This window comes from Manis javanica, chromosome 16, assembly GCF_040802235.1.
Source record: "Manis javanica isolate MJ-LG chromosome 16, MJ_LKY, whole genome shotgun sequence".
NCBI lineage: Eukaryota > Metazoa > Chordata > Mammalia > Pholidota > Manidae > Manis > Manis javanica.
In genome coordinates this window covers 17,808,087-17,829,875 of record NC_133171.1, presented here as the reverse complement: position 1 = coordinate 17,829,875, position 21,789 = coordinate 17,808,087, and the positions used below count along the sequence as shown (strand labels likewise).

The following is a 21,789-nucleotide window of genomic DNA, read 5'->3' as shown; positions in this document are numbered from 1 at the left end:
AAATCTAAGGAATGCAGAAATGCCGAAGTGCTCCAGAATTTGGGCACTTTTTCTTTCCTATGATGGAAAGCTTTAATCCTGGTCTTTGAGCAGAAAATGAGTCACTTACAGATAAAGTGCAGGCTGGAAAATGTTGTCCTAGAGTCTGTCCCTCTTTAACTGATAGTCTATGGTGTGACAGCTGGGGTTAAGAGTTAGCTACCTCCTTCCTCTTGGAATTCTGTTTTTTAACTATTTCATCTCCACCATACGTGAAACACAGTAAATATTTTGCCTACAATACAGCTGATTTATAGCTGTGCAGGTCTTCTCTCCCTCCGCTTAAATTTTAGTAGACCACATTGTCTCTACATACACAAAATGTGATGTGCTTGAAAGTGTAGATTAATGAATCAAAGACATTAACCAAGAAAGGCTGAGACTTAACACTCCTGCATTATTTCTTACCATAGTTTTGAAGTAAGTTAAACCTTGGATTCCAGCCAAGTTCCACCTCATCAGGCCTCACTTCTTCGTGTACATGACAAGCGACAGAAGCCCTGTCCTAACACAGGCAGCCTCCCTTCAGGTCGACTTCCAGGGCTCTCAACACGGACACAGGACGCCCCTGTCCCCCTGCTCCCGGGGGCTCTGAGGATGAGCCGCCACCGCGGCCGTCGGGAAAGTGGTTGCAGGAGAAGACCTCTCAGGATGCTGTGACCACGCTGTCAGTCGGTAAGTCTGTCCTGAGAGCCTCTTCGGGGCCTTCAGGAAGGAAACCAATGCCGAGGACGACAGAGGAAGCCAGTGCCTAGGGGTTCGGCTGCCCCACCAGCTCTAGGGGAAACTGCAAAATGGGAGAAATACATCTGCCTTCTCTTCTGTATGGTCTCCCCCACTCTCCGTACCTATTCTTTTTCTAAAGTAACTAAGTGTTTTTATGCTATCCCACCCACACCCCCAGACCTGCCGTTCACTCATTCCTACAGGCACACATTTACTCATTAGATAAATACATATTAGGTACCCACTGGGTACTAGGCACTGCTCTAGGCAAAGGTGACACAGCAGGGAACCCACAAAATTCCTTGGCCCTCAAAGAGTTTATATCCTGCCAGTGGTAGCTAGAGAGAAAGAAATACATAATAGATCAGGTGTTGAGGAGGGCGGTGGGGAAAGTTCACTCGATTAAGGGCTCTGGGTGCTACTTTTTAAATTCACTATTTACGATTATTATTTTTAAATTTCATTTTTGGTCAAAGAAGGTCCTACTGAAAATGTGGTATCTGGGCAAAGACACAGCAGACGCAAGGGGGCCGAGCCACGTAGACATGGGTCAGCCGGAGGGACCCCAGAAGCGAAGCCCCTGAGGCAGGTGTGGGAACAGGGGGACGGTGTGGCCGGGGCCCCGCAGCCGGGGGAGCGGGAGAAGCAGGCTGGAGCCACCTTTACATTCTAGTAAAATCACTTAGGCTGCTGTGTTGGGAAGAGATCGGCTGGGGGTGTTGAGGAGGAGACTGGGGAGGGAAGGGGGTGCAGGCTACTGCATAATCCAGGCAGAAAATGGAGGTGGCTTTGAAGATCTGGAGCAGTCAGATTTGGGGTGTCTCTTGCTGGTAGTGCCAATGGGGTTGGCCGATGGAGGAGAAAACCACACACGCTTTATTCTATTAAGAGAACAATTACAATGGTGGATGTTTACCACACACAGTGGAACCGTAGGAAAATCTGTGCCTAGATCTCTGGCTAAAATATGAGTTCTCCACTGAAACATAAACTGTTCAACAGTGTCCTAAGCTTCTAGAAAAGGGCCAGGTATATAAAAGGTGCTCAATAAATGCTCATGTTGAATTCCATTGGAGTAGTAAAGACTTTACAGAGGAGAGGGGTTTTGAGCTGAGGCTCAGAGGGTAAAATTCATTTTCCAAATGACAAATGGCCCATGAGCTACATTTGTCAACCATCCTGATACCTGTCCCCACCCCCAAAATAAAATGGTTTCTCCTAACTTAGTACAAACTTGGGGAAGGAGAGGAGAATTTAAGTCAGAGATCTCTAAGGTCTAAGATGTTTACGTCAGTAAGTATATAAGAACAGGTGTTAAGAGAAAACAGGAAGATGTATTTTTTACTTCAGAGTTAGGAAGAAATCCATAAACAAAACCCAAAAGCAAAAACCACAAAGGAAAAGACTGATTAATCTCTTGGGTATATTAAACAAAGTGGAATGACACAGAAGGGAAAAAGATATTTTGAAAATAACTGAAAAGGGATATATAAAGATGACTAATAAGTCAATGAAAGACAACTCTATATAAACTGAGCAAAGGATATGTTATAAACTGTCAACATCCAAAAAGGAATTCCACATGACAGATAAACATGAACAGATGCTCAGTTATTGGTTATCAAGATGATGCAAATTTAAAGAAGAGGCTGGTACTATTTCTTACCCATCCGAAAGGTAAAAAATTCATTTGCTGGCACCAAGTGTTGACAACAAAGTGGAGCAGCAGAAATTCCTAACTTGTCGCTGATAACATGTCACAAGCATTCTGGAGCCCAATTTGGAAATGTCTCATGAGGCTGACATATCATTCCTAGGCTCCAGCAATCTTGCTCTTAGTCATATAGCCTAGAGAAAGTATATAAATATTTGCACAAGGAGATAAGACTAATAATGTTATAGCAGGATTAACATGAATTTGAAATACCCTAAACATGCAAAACATCTAAATGTATAAGTTGTAGACTTTCTATTTACAGTATAACTATCTAGGTAGTCTAAAAAGTCATCTCATTGAAAAATACCCACATACTGGATTAATTACCATTCTTTTTAAATGCATTGCTACTTTCTGAAAACAGAAAGAAATTCTCATGGCACCCCCATATCCCAGAAAAGAAAATACACAGGTTTCTGAAACCAGAGTTAAAATATGAACAGAACTAGGGCTTCCCTGAGGGCAAATGCTAATTCCATATGTAAGATAAATTCTAGCCGGAATAAGCAGGCAAAGAGAGGCAGCAAAGGGCCAGGTAATTTATTTAAATACCCCCGGGTGAGGTTCTATGGCCTTCTTGCCTGAGGCCAGAGAAGTCACTCCCAGTTAGGGAGGTGGGGCGCTTATAAGGGGTTAGGAGGGGGAGGAGTGGGGGTGTTGAGAGGAGGTATGATTGGCTAAAGGTGACATAATAGTCAACTAGAAACTTTTTTCCTTCCAAGAGGGAGGAGGCTGACATCCGGGTCCCAGTTGGCACATCAGGATGGAATTCAGGGAGAGCTGTGCCCTTTCCATATACAGCATGGACTTTGGGGTCTGGTCTGTTCTCCCCCTATGGCATCTCTCTGTTCTGTTTGCATGTCCTTGTTTTTCCTTCCTCCAGCCTAACATTCCAGGCTTTTGGTCATAATGGGCGATGACTCAATCTGGCTACTTCTGGCTGACAAGGGGCGTCATGGGGGTTTGAGGCTGGTATTAGGCTGAAAGAGGGGGTCCAGTGGGAGGAGGTGCGTAACAGTGAAGTAACATCTGGTTGGTGGCGACCCGGGTCATCTGGGTTAGCTGCTGTTGGAGGAACCTGGGGACACAAGGGGCAACTAAGAGTAAACCACAAACTGTTATTAAGGTGCCCAGTAAGGGCATTAGCCAGGCTATTATGCGGGACTGGAATTCTGGATTGAGTTTACATCTCAATGACTAGTATTGGGATTTAGTATAGATAAGACTGCATTATTGAAACAATACTTTTCTCTAAAATCACCCTTATTTTTATTAGAAGTAGTTAGATTAAGAAAATAATTAACAGTTGGCTTGATTATTTGCATAAGTGCAGCAAGAAGAGCAATTGATTACATGGGCTCTTTTAAATATGCTTTGCTGGAATTTTTTGTAAGGAATCTCAGATTGAAATTTTAAGGGCCTCTTGAGGCCAGAAAGCCAAGCCAGACTTGCCATCAGGTTGTGCCTGCAGTACCTGTTCATTTGGGTGAATTCCTCTCTTCTTGAGGTTCCTGCACCTGCCAGGAAGTGACCTTCCTTACTCACCTGGTCAGGCTGCTGGGAACCCTGTAAGCAAGGTACCAGGCCAGTTCTTCCAAGGGGCTTTGTTGGCTTTATAAAGTCAATCTTAGTTCCTTAAAGCCGTCTGTTCATATCTGAGTTTACACATGTGTCTCTCAGGTATGACGTTCCAGTCAAAGCCTTGGTAATATAACCAGTGATTTTAATTGGTTCTCTTACAAGGAAAGCAGATTCTTATTGAACTTGTGCAAATAAATATACTGCCATGAAATATAAAAATAGTTACTGAGAGTTTTTAAATTCTGGAGGGATCAGGTAGAAAGAAAGATAAAGTTTCAATTCTGCTTATAAAGGCAGTCATTTACTAAACTGTTGTCAGCTTAAGAGAAAAAGCTTAAAACACTTTATCAACAACATTTGAAACAAAAAGCCACAAAACCATCTTCTTTAGCTTACTTAATCTTATGTAACTAATACCTGTTCTGCTGAAATCTAGTTCTTTACTAGCTTAAGAGTAATAAAACAGTGACTATAAATGGCAAAAGACTTACAAATGACTGTGATTAACGATCTGATGAGAGCTTACTGTAAGACAGTTGACATAAGGAAATTCAGATATTTCTGTAACACAAAACATTCAGTAACAAAGTTTAGCATCATTCTCTTTGACAGTACTTTCTAGGTAATTAAGCAGGTAATTATATATCAGATAAATAAGCCAAATTAGTCAAACATTTTCCTTGATGAGGAGAAGAAATTCTACTGATATGTTCCAGGGGCCCTCTGGAAAATATCAGTTAATTGAGAGGTAAAAATACCTTTTTAAATTTGGTCTTGGGAAGTTGTCAAAAGTTTTTAAGGCACTTGCCTAAATAGAATTATTGTTATTAAATAACACTTATTATTTAACCAGAATGATAATAAGTTTAAAAACAAATACAGAAGGTTACATAGTTGTTAACACTTAGCTTACAGTCCTTTTAATATTAAGATCTCATTTTCTTAAATACTCAGACAATTCATTAAGACTTTAAGCATAAGAAACTGTTTTAATAAAACAATTAGAGAACCCTTTGCAATCTTTCAACATTAAGAGCAGACTAACAGTTAAAGAAAACTGACTTTCCAACTGAAAACAAAACTCTAATTTTGCTGTATACTTGATACTGAGACTCATTTGCTTTAACTTTATATAGCATGACCATATTAAATTCTTTTACAAATTTTTTACAACTTTCTTTTATCAAAAGACATTTTTTAGCATGCAGAAATGTTTTCCTTACTACTTTAAGTAGTTTTGATCAGAATTTAAAACTATTACTTTAACCTTCAGTGAACACTGAAAAATAGGCTACTGTAAACTGTTACACTAGCATTCTTCAGATTGATACATTTATGAATGTATATTATCATTTTTGGAAATGTGCGTTATAGCACAATTTCTTATTAGGCACAGAATATGTCTATATAACTTAGCAAACTTTAAGAATTTTGGTTACTACAAAAATTCTCAGGCTGTTTGCATATATGTATATATATACTGTTATATATTAATATAGTATTATTATTAAAATTTATTTGCTAGGCTTGTTTACTTATTTTTAGCAACTATGCTAGATTACTTACAAAACCTTTACTGAATGTTAGACAAAGGGAAGCCTTTAAGCATTTTATTCTTAAAAGATTTAGCAGATAACATGACTTAAAAGACTTTAGGTAAACTTAGGCAGCTGATAACAACAAGGACATGCCCGCTTCAGCTAAACTCAAATTAGCATTCATGCTTAACATTTTTTACTAGATTCTCTGGAAGTTCTAGAATGCTCAATCTTCACAAGCGCTTGTTTTTAAATAAAATATTTTTCATTTATACACTTAGACACACAAACATACAAACTGTGATACAACGACTACAGTCAGCAACACTTTTCATATAAAAACATACACAGACAAACCGATACAAAGACTTAAGTTACTGATATCCAATTGCCGTCTCTCTTCTCAGCTTCTTGTCTGTGGCTTCTGGAACTAGAGGGCGGGAGGGGCGTGTTCGGGTGGGGGAAGAGGGCGGTGAAGGTGGAAGGAGAGGGGAGGGGGTGGTGCAGCCACGGGAAGAGGAGAGCAGGACGACGGCATGGCTGGGAATGCAGGACTTTAAGATGGAGGCGACCCGTGTGAAGACAAAGGACTTAGAGATGGTGGTGGAGAGACGGGGAGGGGATTGCGAGCTGAGGGAGGCAGAGACTGAGGTTTTCTGGTGAATCTGAAAAGGAAGGACTGAGCAGAATAAGAGGCTGACAGTCTTTAACTGGAGATCGGGCCAGGAGAACCTGAGCTGTAGAACACTTAACATAAAGGTCTTGACGGGAGTGCAAAGTCCAAAAAGCCTGCACATGTGGGATTTCATTCTACTTTCCGCTCCGGTGGCAGTAATTCATTAAGCCGGTGAGGAGGCTAAAATCAAAAGTTCCCTCAGGGGGCCAGCGAGATTGGTTGCCCAAGGGATACTGAGGCCCGGCCTCAGAGCACAGGAAGACTAGCTTCCGTGTGCGGACTTCCCGGGACAAACAGAGCAGCCAGATTAGAAATGGGACCCCGCAGCGGGGTCTGAGCCTCTGCTCTCATGGGCTGGTTCCTCACGTCTGCGACCACTTCCCAAAAAATATCCCGCTGAGAGGAGCGCCCAGCGTCCCAAGCGCCCCCAGTCAGGGGAACCGGCCTGGGAGCCTGGGTGAGGGTCGTCTCCCCCACCGCAGGGCCAGGGGCGGGTATCCCGGCTACTCGCAACGGATGGGCTGAATGCCCGGCCCTGGACGTAGCTACGATTTCAGACGGACCAGGTGAAATGGAGTTAGGAAGGGAAGTTGACCGGGGAAAACTGAGGGACTCACTGGAAAATAGTCCACGCAGTGGAGAGCAGGCTGAGGTCCCAGGTGGGGAAGGAGGGGGCGGGGCCACCGGTGGCCGGTCGGGGCCTCGCGCTCACACTCCTCCCGCATTTCGGCACCATATGTAAGATAAATTCTAGCCGGAATAAGCAGGCAAAGAGAGGCAGCAAAGGGCCAGGTAATTTATTTAAATACCCCCGGGTGAGGTTCTGTGGCCTTCTTGCCGGAGGCCAGAGAAGTCACGCCTGGTTGGGGAGGTGTGGCGCTTATAAGGGGTTAGGAGGGGGAGGGGTGGGCAAGCTATCCTAGGGGGTCTTGGGAGATATGATTGGCTAAAGGTGACATAATAGACAACTGGAAACTTTTTTCCTTCCAAGAGGGAGGAGGCCGACATCCGGGTCTTAGTTGGCACATCAGGATGGAATTCAGGGAGAGCTGTGCCCTTTCCATATACGGCACGGACCTTGGGGTCTGGTCTGTTCTCCCCCTATGGCATCTCTCTCTTCTGTTTGCATGTCCTTGTTTTTCCTTCCTCCAGCCTAACCCCATAAATGTAAAGTTTGAGAATCAACAGTCAGCTGCATGGGGGACAGAATACTAGGCCATGTGCTCAAAAGGTAGTTTGAGGGGTTCTGAACCTGAGACCCACAAACACACATAGATCTGGGAACTGGAAAGGGCCTTCTCTCTGTGAAAGTGTAAGCCAGGACAAACACTCTGCTTACAGCAAAGAGAGTCACTAAGAAAGTCTATCTGTACCAAGACAAAAGGGAAAAAAGGAAACCCCCATGAGAAATTATATCACTAAATTTATCTACACATGGATCTGGGCTTTGAATTTAAATATTTGTGCAACTACTAAATTTCAAATCAAGAAATTAAAGTGGTCTCAGGCGACCAGTACCACCCAGAGCCAAACTAAACAGATGCGAATCCTCTCTGCAGGAAAACACCTTCATCTGAGGTTTCCCAGGATTCCCACAGATTTGCTTCCGCCAAATCCTAGTTTACAGCCAGAATGCACGACCCCCCTGGGGGAGGAAGCCTCCTGAACAGGAGTCACGGAAACAAAGGGGAGATGTGACACCCCCGAAGGCTTCCAACGCTGGAACTACGAGATGCTCTATTGTCAGAGTACAAAATAACTGTGTACAATGTTTAACAGCATAAAAGTCAGAATTTTAAATTGTGCAAAGAAACAAGTACCATTAAATAATCCCTGAGCAGATTTGAAAAAGAACGTTAATAGAAATTCTGGGAAAGGAAAGTTAATCACTGAAGAAAGAAACTGAGCAGATGATGCAAAGCAGGTGAGAGCTGAAAAGAAAACCGGTGAACGCGAGGTTCTAGGAAACTGCCCACAATTTAGCATAGAGTAAAAAGCAGATAAAAATACAAAAGAGAAGCTAAGAGACATATATTTTAGAGCAAAAGAGCCTAAAATATATGTAATGAGAGTTCTGAAAAAGAGAAGAAAAATCATAGTCTTGTCTTGAAGACATAATAGCTAAGAATTTCCTGTCATTGGTAACAGATGTAAATTCTCAAACTTGAGAAAAAAATTAAAATACACGTGGACATAGTAGAGTGAAACTTCAGACAACCAAAGAGAAAAGATCTTAAAAGCACCCCTATTGCTGGAGGGGATGCAAACGGGTACAACCATTTTAGAAAGCATTTAGCAGTTTCTTGGAAAGGTAAACCATACACTTACCATAAGGCCCACCAATTTTGTTCCTAGTTATTTACTCAAGAGAAATTAAGATACATATCCACAAAAGCCCTATATGTAAGTACTTATAGCAACTTAATTCACAGTCGCCAAAAACTGGAAACAGTTCAAATGTCTTTCAACAAGTGGAAAAGCAACTTGTGATACATCCATATGATTGGACGCTACTGAGCAATAGAAAGGAACAAATAGAAAATACACAGAACATGGAAGACCCTTAAGCCATTATGTTAAACAAAGGAGGTCACACATAGAGGGACTCCATTTATATGATAACCAGGAAGAGCAAAACCATAAGGACAGACCAGCCTTGGCAGGAGTTGGGAACAGGGGAAGAAATGTGATTCTAAGAGGGCGCCAGGGAGCTTTGGGGGGGTGATAAAAACATGCTGCATCTTGACTGTGGGGATGGTTAAGTTATATTTGTCAAAATTCATAGAACTTTATGCCAACAAAGGGTGGACGTATCATATGTTTATTATACTTGTTAAACCTGACTTTTTTTAACGTTTAAAGAAGGTGGGGGGAGCCTCCAGAGAGAAAAGATACATCAGTGTAAAGGAATTAAAATCACATTTCCAGAAGACTTTTCAATAATAACAGGAAAATCCAGAAGAAGATACTGGAAAAATAAATGCTGAGAAAAAAATAACTGTATGTAATCTAGAATTATGTATCACCCCCTCAAAAAGAGAAAAAAAACATATCGCAATTGATGGTAAATTTTCAGATTAAAAAGAAGAATGAATCTTCAGAGCATAGAGAGGGACATGTGTGGAGTGCTGCAGACCCATTCCCCAGCAAAACTGGTGAAAATTATTACTTGTGAAAACCCAACTGTTTAAAGTCACTTTGGTCTTATTTCCAAATATGTCTAACCTGAGATTCCAGGGAGACATGAATTCTAAGGGGACATTATTCAACTCCCTACAGTCCACAGGGAGTGACTGCTAACAGGTATGTGCTTTCTTTTTGAAAATGTCTTAAAAGTGACTGGGGCGATGGCTGCAAATATTGTGAATATACTAAAATACATTTAATTGTACGCTAAATGGGAGAATTATATGGCATGTGAATTACATCTCAAAAAGGTTATCTAAAGAGCAAAAAGAACCAATTCAATGAACCACCAGTAAAGGAACTTCTACAAGATGTACAGAAAAAAGGAAAATGACCCCAAAATTAAGATATGAGGTGCAGGAAGGAACAGTTAACACGTGCTGGAGGTCAGACTTCATGTCGGCCATTTCTTGGGCCCCAGACCTAGAGAAGGTGTTCATAGAAGTATGTGTTGGATAAATGATGAGCAAAGAAATGAGTAAATAGGGGCATAAATCTAAATAAACATTTTCATTAAATAATATCTAATTTTATGGTAAAAATCAGAGGAACAAGCAAGATAAAAATAGTAGGCGATGGCATGTAAGCTGGAGATAGCGTGTTCAGAATTTAAGCAATGAAATGTTTTGGCATTTTTGAGGCATAGGCTGAAAATAACTGATTAATTTTGGACTCTGTAAGTTGAATATGCATGAAACTATTTGAAAAGGGAACAATTAAGAGAATAAAGAGGGTATAACTTTCTAGCTAATTGGGCAAAAACTTGGAAGAAAAAAAAGAAAGGGAAGTTTAGTTAACCCAGGACAGTGCTGGGAGGAATATGTAGATAACGTGGGACAATAAGAAAGCAAAAAAGATGAGAGGTCAGGAAAAAATCCAGGTACATCAGAAGTAGATGTAAGTAGATTAAGTCTTCCATTTAAAAGATAGATTGTTATATTGGATAAAAAAACAAATACTGTTAAATGCTTCTTGAAAATACATGTCTAAAATACAAGAACACAGGGGGGAAATATAGAGATATATATATCTATATATACCCTTAACTCAAACCCTAGAAGCAAATGTTTCCAAATTCAGATTAATTTTGACTTAAAAAATTAGTGCAGGGCATATGTTGTATATGACATATGCCCTCAGTGGTGTTTGAGAAAGCGTATCATAATCAAACAGTAATATTTCTGGAAGACACATAAATATTCACACCAAGTAGAATAAGTGAGGATTACAAATAGCTTCATATCATCAAAGATCAGGTTTTGCTGCCAAGTGGAAGCTTGTTTTCTGAGCTTCCTGGTTTTCAGAACTGCAGATATGAAATGACATACCTGAGCCTGGCAGATATTAGCTAGAACTGACATGCCTGTAGTAATTAATATCAAACAAAACAGACACCAGGGCAAGCAACGTTATTAGGTGTCACCAAATAATTTTTTAAAGCTTCCATTCACCAGGAAGATGTAACAACTCTAGATTTATATACATCAAGAAAAATTGATAGTACAATAAAGAAACTTTGGTGTACACACCAAATAATTTTCAATTTATTATACCTTCTGTTCAATATTCCAGACAATGTGTCTTATCCCTGCCAGGTTACAGTAAGCCATCGGGTGGGTGTTTTCATGGCGGGGCGCCTTCCCAGTGAAGGCGCTGGGGGAGGCTCCTTGCATTCATGACCTCCTTGTAGCCACACGGCAACCCCAAGTGGGGACTGGTGTCCCCTCGTTGCAACAAGGCAGATTAAATAAGTTACCCCAAAGCACACTGCTGGGTATATGAGTTTGGATTCAAATTTAGTTCTGTTTGATTCCCAAGATCCGAGAGCTTTTCAACGTATCGCGAAGTATGCATAAAACATTGCCTCTCGAGTCAATGAAATTAGAATGGCAGCCGTTATTCAGAACTAAAATCGGGACTAGGCGTGTATACATAGTCTATTCTTGACCCTTGTCCAACATTGGTTTGAACGGTGTGGGTCCACTTATATATGGTTTTTTTTCAACAAATATATTGGAAAAATTTTTGGAGATTTGAGGCAATTGGAAAGAACTTTCTCCTCTCCAGCTTACTTTATGGTAAGAATACAGAATATAATACATACAACATACAAAATATGTGTTAATCGATTGTTTATGTTATTGGTAAGCCTTCTGGTCAACAAAGGGCATTTAGTGGTTAAGTTTTGGGGGAGTCAAAAGTTGTACTCAGATTTTTAACCCCAGCATTGTTGAAGGATCAGCTGCATTATCCTTTTCCAGGAAGCATCCAGGGGTCCATGCGTGACAGACACATGCTGAGGCCTTCTCCTATGTCTTCCCAAATCTTGCCATTTTCTTCCTGACCTTAAGACAGCTTTGAAATGAGAACAGCTCACAATCTCAAGACAAGCTGATATTTCCCAGCCTTAAACTCGTTATTATGCTTTTAACACAAAAATGCAGGGTTGTTTGCTAAGGACTGCATTTAGAATTTGAAACTTAAAGCCTTTTTAAACCTATGTAGAATGTTTTTCTACTCACGTTCACCGATTATCCTCCGTGAAATGGAGACAAAAATTGCAACTAAAATCGGTCACACGAACAGCAGTTGGCATAAAAATATGGTGAAAAATGAAGTCTATAAATAAAAACATCTTTGCCCCTCTGTTGAAAGAACACGCAGAGCCCTCAAGTCAGATCGCACCGGGCGCACGTGGGTGTCCCGGGGACCTCGGAGGACGCCCCCCCAGCCACCCAGGAACACGTGGCCGTCGCTGACAGACAGCCCTGGAGCAGGACGGAGACGTGCAGACTCGGGCTGCGCCACCAGAGGGCGGCACCCACGGGGCGTGCGGGGCTCCCCTGCCCTAAATGCGCACCGGAAGGGTAACCCCCTGCCTTGAAGGGGCTGGAAATAGTTTTACAATCAGGGCCCGCCGCTAGGTTGGTAAAACATTTATCCAAATTAAGATTTTTCTCCGGTGCAGTTTTGTCAATCCCATTTCCACAGTGAATTCTGAGAGATGCTATAAAAAGGATAAATCGTCCTTTCTGTATGGTTAAACAGAAACCCAGTGAATTGTCTGCCTGGAACAATTCCAGTAAGCATCAGCATTAAGAGAATTTTATTTTAGGTGGCCTTTACCAAAAATTGGACAATAAAAGGGAGTCAGCCTGCATTTCCCTTTTAGAAAGGAATATGTGAATTTAAACTTATCTCTTCTAAACTTTAAAGAGTGAAAAAGTTCAAATTCCAGTTTTACTACCTTTCAGCTGTTGCCTTTCATGACCTTTACTCCCAAGCAGCTGTCTCAGCCCCATTGTCCCTCCGGAGCCTGAGTGCAGGGCTGCTCTCCGTAACTCATTCCTTTGAAGGGCCTGCCTGACAAATCCACCCTGTAGATGTGATGTGTCAACAAAGAATCTGCTGGGCTTCCGGGTGCCTCCCAGCAGAGGGGTGGTATTGACCGGCCTGAGCAGGCTGCGGGGTGAGGCATTTCTGAGCTGAAATGCTGGCTCGACCTCTCAGCAGCTATGCGTGACCTTGGGCAGTCTTTTAATCTCCCTCAACCTCTCCTTATCTGTAAAATGGGAATAATAGCAGTACCTACCCCAGAAAGCAATTGGAAGGACTCAGTGAGCTAAATAATGTGAAGCATAAAGTGTTTACCCTAAGAATATGATCAATACAATTATCATAATTCATTTATTGACAGATATCTGTTAAGCACCTAGTCAGGCCGGTACCGTTCTAGGTGCTTGGGGTGCGTCTGCGAGCAGAGCTGCCAAGGACACGCTGTGGTGGGCTTGCATCCCAGCAAGGAAGGCAGCTGCCAAGTTCAGCATCCTGAGTAAGTGGGCTGGAAAAGGGGCGTGAGCAGTGTTGAAAGACAAGTGCTGGAGCAGAACAGAGACGCTGGAGCAGCCAGGCACGGTTTTAGACAGGGGGGCTGGGTGGGCCCCACGCAGAGTGGGCCTGCGTGAGGAAGTGGAGAAGGCGGGGGAAATGCCATCTAGCTGCCTGCATCCCGGGCAAAGGGAATAGCCTGCTCAGAGCTCCGCAGGCTCAAGAGAGCAAGGGAACCCGGGCAGCCCGAGTGCCTGCCTCCGAAGCAGACGGCCTCCACCCAACTGTGTGGGTCCAAATGAAACGCAGCGCCCACCCCCCTTCCAAACCTTCTGTATTTATTTCCCCTTTTTATTAATGTTGCAGTCTTCCAAGATTATAACTCTGAAGTCATTTTTCATTCCTTCTTTCGTTCTTTATAATCTCTTAATCTTTTCTCTTTTTAGTGTCTTTGGATTTCTCCTTTTCTTTCCATCTCTGTTGTCATACAGGGAAACAGACTGTGTCCCAGACCTAACGCTGAAAATGTAGTGTCCTCTGTACGTTTCAAGGGTCTGTACAACTTTATGAAAGCAAAGGATCCTCATTTTTAGGTGCCCCTGCGCTGTCCCCGCATGTGTGCTTACTCTGACTCTCAGGCATCCAAAACTGCCACCTCCCAGTCTGCATTCTTATCCCCCACCTCACTTCTAGATTAGTTTGATTGTTTCTTAACTCATCATTCCCTTCAGTACCTTCCATCTGTAATCTATACAATACAAAACTTTCTGATTGACCTAAGATGTTGCATCATTAGTCATCTCCACACTTCAGGACTTCTAAAGACCATGTACCATTTACCAGATAAAGCCTAAATGGCAATGCCTGTCTTGGAATTATGAACAACTTAAGGTTAGAAGCCTAGTTTTAAACATGTGTTGCAGTCCGAGAAATGCTTACTTAGCATGGTGGGTGATACATATAAACACTCAACACTTACAAAATTGATGTGAGAAGATTAAGCATTAAATTCACATACTGCCAAGTGCTCCTAGCTCTGCGGACCCTATTGGTTTTTGGGGGTCAGGTTTATTGAGGTTTAATTTACATAGAGTAAGAACTGCTTTATATAGTGTACAATTCTGAGTTTTGACAAATGCATATAGTTATGTAACCACTATCATAGTCAAAATTTTAGGACAGCAAGGGCATGCTAAAGCATTCCGTGTCCCTCTGCAGCCAAGCCCCCGCTCTGCCCCGGCAGTTATCGATCTGTTCCAGTGCCTAATGGCTTTTCCTTCCCTGCATGTCATATAAGTGGGGTCATCCAGTGTGTGACCTTTTGAGCCTGGCTTCTTTCACTTAGCATAATGCATTTGAGATGCATCCATTCTGTCACATATATCAATAATTTGTCCCTTTTTCCATTATATGGATGGACCGCAGTTTGTTTATCCCTTCATCAGCTGAAGAACATTAGATTGTTTCCAGTTTGCAGCTGTTCCGAATAAAGCTGCTATAATCATTCACACACAGGTTTTGTGTGAGCATATGTTCTCATTTTTCTAGAATACATACAAGTGGAATTTCTGGGGCATGTGCTGTGCTTAACTTTTTAGAGAGATGCTGAACTGTTTTCCCAAGTGGCTGTCACCCTTTTCCACTCCCACCAGCACCGCCGGAAGCCCCAGGATTCCAGACCCTCACCAGCACTTGGTATTGCCAGTTTTTCTTTTCTTTTTTATTAATTTACCAATTGTAAAAGATACAGGTTTTAATTTGCATTTCCCTAGCGACAATGTTCAGCATCTTTTCAATTTCCAAAATATCTATTCAAATATTTTGTCATTTCTAATTGTTTTCTTACTGAGTTTTGAGAATTCTTTATAATTCTGAATATAAGTCCTTTAATAAGTACATGTTTTGCAAAGATTTTCTCCTAGTCTGTGGTTTGCCTTTTTTAAAAGATTTACATAAAATAAAATTCACATTGGTTTATTTCACATAAAGTAGAATTCTAGGAGTTGCACCTGCTTAGAGTCCTGTAATCACTCCCGCAAACAGGACACAGAACATTCCAACACACTAAAGAATTTCCTCATGTCCTCTCTTTGGTTAGACCCTCTCCCAGTCCCAACCTCTGGCAACCTGTTCTCTGTTTCTATAATTTTGCCTTTTCCAATATCTTGAATAAATGAAATCATGTGCTATGTAATCTTTTGATACCGGCTCCTTTCACATAGCGTAATGTTTCATAGCAGTACATTGTATGGATATACCACTGAGTAGTGTGTTTGTTTTATTGAGGTACGGAAAATAAAATGCACAAATCTTAGTGCTCGGCCCAGTGAATTTGGGTGTGTATATACACTCAGGTAACCATCATCCAGATCAAGAAATCAAACATTCTCACTGTTTTTTCCCCTTCACCTATTTCACCCATTCCCCCCAGCCCCTCCCCTATGGCAACCGCCAGTCTGTTCTCTGTGTCCAAGAGTCTGTTTCTATTTTGTTTTGGATATATGACAGGGTTTTTTTTCTTTATCAATTTGCTCACTAAAGGACATTTGTTTCCAGTTTTGGGCAATGAGGAGTTTTGGAAAATAAATGCAAATCTTATGATAAACAAACAAAATATTAGACACTGTTGAAGGATGTAAGCGGCACTGCTAAATCTGAGAACATGAGTGAAGAGGGGCTGTCAGGACGGTGCAGAGAAAGGCACTCCCAGGCCCAGCTTGGTCAGCATAACACACCCATGGGGATGAGAGAAACCAAAAATCCGTCCAGGGAGCCCGGCGGCCAGGAGAGAGCCCAGGTCAGCGCTGGACCCTGGCTTGCACTTAAACGCAGGCAACCTGTTGCAGACATCGTGAAGGTACAACCGTATTAACTATTTTACTTACATTTTGTAACTTCACCTTACTTCTCAGAAAGTATTATAATAATAAAAAGCTATTTGCATGAAGAAGAGCTAAAACCTGAATCAGAAAGAAAGTTCAGAAGGCAGTCCGAGGCAGAGACAAGGAGAGGAACTCAGCTGAGAACCTGAAATGAGATGCTAATTTGTTCTCTGAGCTTCTTACATATATTCCAGGGCAAAAAGAGGCATTTTGTATTCTTCTGGTTGTTACTTGAAGGAAAATCAGTTTTTCAGGAGAGGAAAACTTTTTTCCTGTCACTCAATTCTCAGATAAATTTGTCACATAATTTCTTATATAAATGACACATAAATATTAAATAACATCATGAAATCAACAGTTTTGCAAGAGATATAAAAATGTCTTCCCAGGAAATTGCATCGTATCCACCTTTAGCATTATCTATCAGAACAAAGCATGTAGATGTTGATATTTTCAGTGTCTTAAACGTGGTCAGTGGTATCATCTGGGGCTACTTGATACCATATGCAAATTCCTAAACCCTATCCCAGAGCAACGAAAGCAAAATTCAGGAAGGCAGCCTAGAAAAGTTTGAGAAACACCTCCCTAGAAAAGCCTGGCTGCCGTTAGGTCATGTCGCAGTGCAGAAGTCCAAAGGGGGAGATTTAGGAAAACAAATGATTAACTCTTTAAATCGCTTCTCTCGGTATTAGTCATTTCCACTGCGCTTTGGCGGCCAGTTGAGAGCTGACTTCTTTGGAAAATACCTGGGCTGCAAACCTTCAGTGGCATTACCTGAACCTGGGTAATTTAAACACTTTGAAGGAAGTTTACAAAAGCTGTACAATTGCTCATCTCTTAAATAACTTGATAAGCATATTAATAAAGAAAAGAAGAGGGGCGTCGTAGTTTTGTTCCCTTTTGCCAGCAGTCTGCCTTAATTAAGCACACCAGGACCCTGCACACTGGTGTCTGCACTGTCCATCAAAAATGAGACATAAACACAGACCGGGGGCCCTGGACTTGGAAACCCCTTGCCTGCAGCTTTAGTTTACGGATGTGCCTGAAAGTCATAAACTACACTTCTTTAAAAACAGTCTCGGTTTTAAAAAAAAATGTGCCCCCACAGTTAGTTGAGGTTACCGAAGTGTTACAGTCTACGTTTCGTGAATCTCCTTATTCTGACTTCAGGAAACCACTAAAGGATTTGGCAATTTTCTCTTTAAAAGTAGGATAAATGGAGGAAGCTGGCCAGTGAGACATAAGTGGAAGTTTCAAGACAAGAAAACATATTGCATTTATTTTATAATCCCGTCTATGATTAGTTCTAACACATGCCCCAAGATCCTGATATCCATGTACTTCCTGGGAGAAGATGCCAGCCTGTATAACAAAATCCACAGTCAACATCTGTGTCTGGCAGCAAATAGCATTTGTTAAGCTCCTGTGGGCATGTGTGAAATGCTGTGTGTATTACAAAGCCTCTATAAGAGTTTACATTTTGGGGGGGGAAATAACACTACACGAACATTGAAAGGCATGTTTGAATAACTCAGATTTCTAAAACCCAATAGGAAGAATACTTCCACTGAAAGTAACACAATAATGAACTTTAAGTCCATAAAATTAAAAGCACCATTTTGCCTATCAGAACATGCAAAGAAAGTCAGTAATCACCATTGTTTGCTTTGGAAAGATTAGAAAAACAAAATATCTGAACATTACATTGGCCTTGCTGATTAAACTTTCATTTCCAGTTAACCTGATCCTTTTTGTCTGAAAAATTCCAATTATGTTTCTCATTCAATGTGGGCCACCCTTTCTGGCCCCCACGTCCACCTTCAACTCTCCAGGAATGTATTTCCTTCAGGAATGGTGGTCTGCGTTCCCATTTTTGCACTGTACACTGTGTTATATAGACACAGAAATACTCACTTTGTGATGTCGGCCCCTAAAAAAATTTAATTCGGTGGGTTACCTGAACACTGGATCCCTTTTCAATCATGCGGTGGGTGAGAGCTGGAAGTTCCCCTAGAGTTCCCCGATTTTTGAACATTAAATCTTTCAGACTCATTCCAGACCATTTCCTTGCCTAGTCCTCGACTCTTTCTTGAAATGACCCCTTTTAGTTCAGCCAAATGTAAACAAAACTGAATTTCAGCTCTGCTCTTACAAGAGCTGTGTTTAGACTAGGATTTGCTCCAAGTCATTGCATTTCAAAGGGGAAATTCTGATCCCTGGGGGTCTGTGAAGGTGAAAGACCCCAGGGAAACAGAAGGCAGGATTTTAATACACATATGTGTTTGTCATTCATAACTGAAGTTAGAGGGAAAAAACAAGATTTATGAGTAAAAATGCACCTCAGTGTGGAGGACCATTTACATAATTCAAAAAGACAAAACTGCCCTACAACTCTTTAAAATAACTATTTCTTGTACCCTCATCTGTTTCAAAATGGATCTTATTACCTGATTCCATTTATACGAAATGTCCAAAATAAGCAAACCCATAGAGACAGAAAGTGGATTGGTAGTGCCCAGGGCTGGGAGGGGGGATGGGAAGAAATGGGGAATGGCTGCTAATGGCACAGGGTTTCTTTCAGGGGTAGTGAAAATGTTTTAAAATTAGGTAGTGGTGATGGTTGCACAACTCAGTGAGTATACTAAACCCCACTGCGTTACGTATCTTAAGGTGAATTTTATGGTTATGTGCATTATATCCTAATAGAACTGTTGTTTTAAAAAAATGGATTTACATAGTTCCCATCAGTCAGTAAGATAATAACAATCCAATAGAATATGAGCAAAGGATATGCATTGGAAAATCACAGAGGGGGACCCACAATTAGGCAAATACGTATAGAACCAGACACATGGGCACAAGTGGCTGGGAAAAACACCAAACAAAATCACAAGCCATTTCAAACCCATTATGTTGGCAAAAATTATAACAACTCCCAGTGATGGCAGGATGTGAGAATGAGAATCTCATGCATAGGTGGTGGGAAGGTAAACTGGTACAACAGCTTTGGAGGGCAACTAGGCAACATCTCAAAATTAAAAATAAGCACACCCTACGGCGGGGCAGTTCCGTTCCTCAGCGTACTCTCACCCGCTGGGGTATGAGACATGCGCACAGGGACATCCACCAGCACCATCTGTGAGAGTGAAAAATGGGATCAACCCAAATACCTATCAGTAGAAGGATGGAGAATTAAATTATAGGACATACATACAGTGGAATGCTACACAGCCCCCAAAATACGTACGTTCAGTTCTCTGGGGAGGGAAATGGATTTGCAAAACACAGGCCACAGGATTTTTTAAGGGAAGCAGAAGAGGAAAAAGATGAAGCGAAGGGTTTTATGCACAGAATGAGGCTTGGCTCACGCACTAGCCCCAGGTCACATTTGGCTCTAAAGGTTTAGCAGCCGGTGCAAAAAGGGAAATCTGATCGACTACAGAATTCGACTGTGAGGTAAAAACAGAAAACTGTTCCTGACACTAAGATCAGAGAGAAATTTCCTCCAGCACTTCCAGAAAGAGGCCACCACGTGAGGCATGTGTTCTTCCGGTACCCACCCCTCCCTGAGACCTCTAAGTGTCCGGCTTTATCAGAAGACTTGCTTTTGAGAGCAGGGGTTGGGAACTGAGGCGCCAAAATATTTTGCTTGGCCAGCACCATATTTAAAGTCTTTGGATTTGAATGCCTTGGATTCAGGGGACTGAGGGCATCCATCCCTTAGACGAACACGGCCGACAGAACTTTCTGTGATGGTGAAATGCTGTATGGCCCTGTCCCATGGAGCAGCCAGAAGTCATGTGAGTACTTCTTTCAATGTGGCTGATTTGTTGGCGGAACTGAATTTAGATTTTATTTGACTTTAACAAATTTTAATTTAAACAGTCATGTGTGGCTAGTGGCGACCCTGGTGTGCAGCGCTCTAGAGGTGCAGTTCTGGATGACCAGTGGGTCTCACCGTTCTCTATTTCACTAACCTTTGTCCCTCAGCACCACCCAGTTAGGTTATCTGGCCCCTGGGGGTGTTTTTGTCTTGAGCAATGGCCAGATTGTAATTTTGCTGTATACCCTCCTTTGTTCCCTTATGCAATAGATACTCTCTCCTCCTGTGAGGCATTAGGTCTGTGTCACACACAGATCTTACCTTCCCAAGGGCAACACAGACCCACCTATGACAGCGTGGCAAGGCCAGGTGATGCACGACGTGGCAGGGCTGGCAAGGTCTGCGGAGCGTGCAGGGTGGCAGTAGAGAAGCTCGCCTGAACTTGGTGGCAGAGAGGTGCCCCGTAGAGGAGAACCAGGAGTAAGTGCGCGTCAGCTGGGGAGGGGGCAACGCATACATAGTGTGGCCTGCTCTAGGGATTCAGAGAAATTCACGCTGAAATGTAGAACATGGGGGCAGGAGATTGTGAAATATTGGCAAGGCTGAGGTCATGCAGTAGTTGGAATCATGTTAAACTGACTTGGACTTTGTCCTGAGGACAAGAGAAAACCACTGAAACCTTTTAAGCAGGGAAGTAGATTCCTGTCACCTCTACATTCAAAATAAACTCACAAGAATTACCATTGAATCCAGCAATTCCACATCTGGGTAGATACACAGAAGAATTGAAAGCAGGGACCTGAATAGCTATTTGCACACTCATGTTCATAATAGCTCTGTACACAGTAGCCAAAAGGTGGAAATAATCCAAGTGTCCGTCAACAGATGAATAAACAAAATGTGGTCTGCACATACAGCAGACTATTACTCAGCCTTAAAAAGGAAGGGAATTCTGACACGCTACAACAGGGGTGACCCTTGACAGCATTATGCTAAATGAATAAGTCAGACACAAAAAGACAAATACTGCATGTTTCCACTCCTATTGGGCACCTGGAAAGGTCAGATTCACAGAGACAGAACGCAGAGCGGTAGCTGTCAGGGCTGGGCAAGGAGAGATGGGGAGGTGCTGTTTGGTGGACAGCATTTCAGTGGGGGAAGATGTGAAAGCCTGGAATGGATGGTGGGGATGGCGGCACAGAGATGTAAACGGACTCCAAGTCCCTGAACTCAACACCGTACTGAACACTGGTTAAAATGGTCAAGTTTATGTTATGTGCATTTTACCACAATCCAGAAATAAATCCTCCATCATCTCTGCCCAACTGTGCCCAGCCTCCTAACGTACCTCCCTGTGACCGTTCCCGATGCCTCACACAGCGGAGGGACGGTATTGGGAGCAAGGAGCTTTCCGAGGCCGCACAAGCCTCCAGTACCGGCCCCTCGTCTCCTCCCTGGCCTTACCTCCTCGCCCTCCCTCCAGCCCAGCCCTTCTGGCCTCCTTGCTGCTCTTTGGACTCACTGAGCAAGCTCCGCCTTTAGGGCTTTCTCACCCTGGAATACTCTTTCCTCTGATATTCCCTAATTTGCTTCCTCACTTGATTCTGGTCCAGAACCACCCCTCAAACACCTTTCTTGGCCATCCTATCCAAAAGCATGCTCGCTTGCTCTTCTTTACAGCACAGCATTTAGTCTCCTGTACGCCCATCAGCTCATTTGGTCACTGTCCGCCTCCCCTGCAAGGTAAGCTCTGCCAAGGCCAGGGCTTTGTTTGCTACTGATCCCCAGGGACG

General features: G+C 42.4%; 1 long non-coding RNA gene across 1 annotated transcript; it reads right to left on the bottom strand.

Annotated features, from left to right (window-relative positions):
- Positions 1 to 2,661: 2,661 nt before the first annotated feature.
- Positions 2,662 to 6,004, bottom strand: LOC140846788 (uncharacterized). Its single transcript, XR_012126196.1, has 3 exons — positions 5,949 to 6,004; positions 4,555 to 4,624; positions 2,662 to 3,560 (listed from the first exon to the last, which is right to left on the bottom strand). It is a non-coding gene; the product is annotated as an uncharacterized lncRNA (long non-coding RNA).
- Between the last annotated feature and the right edge of the window lie 15,785 nt (positions 6,005 to 21,789).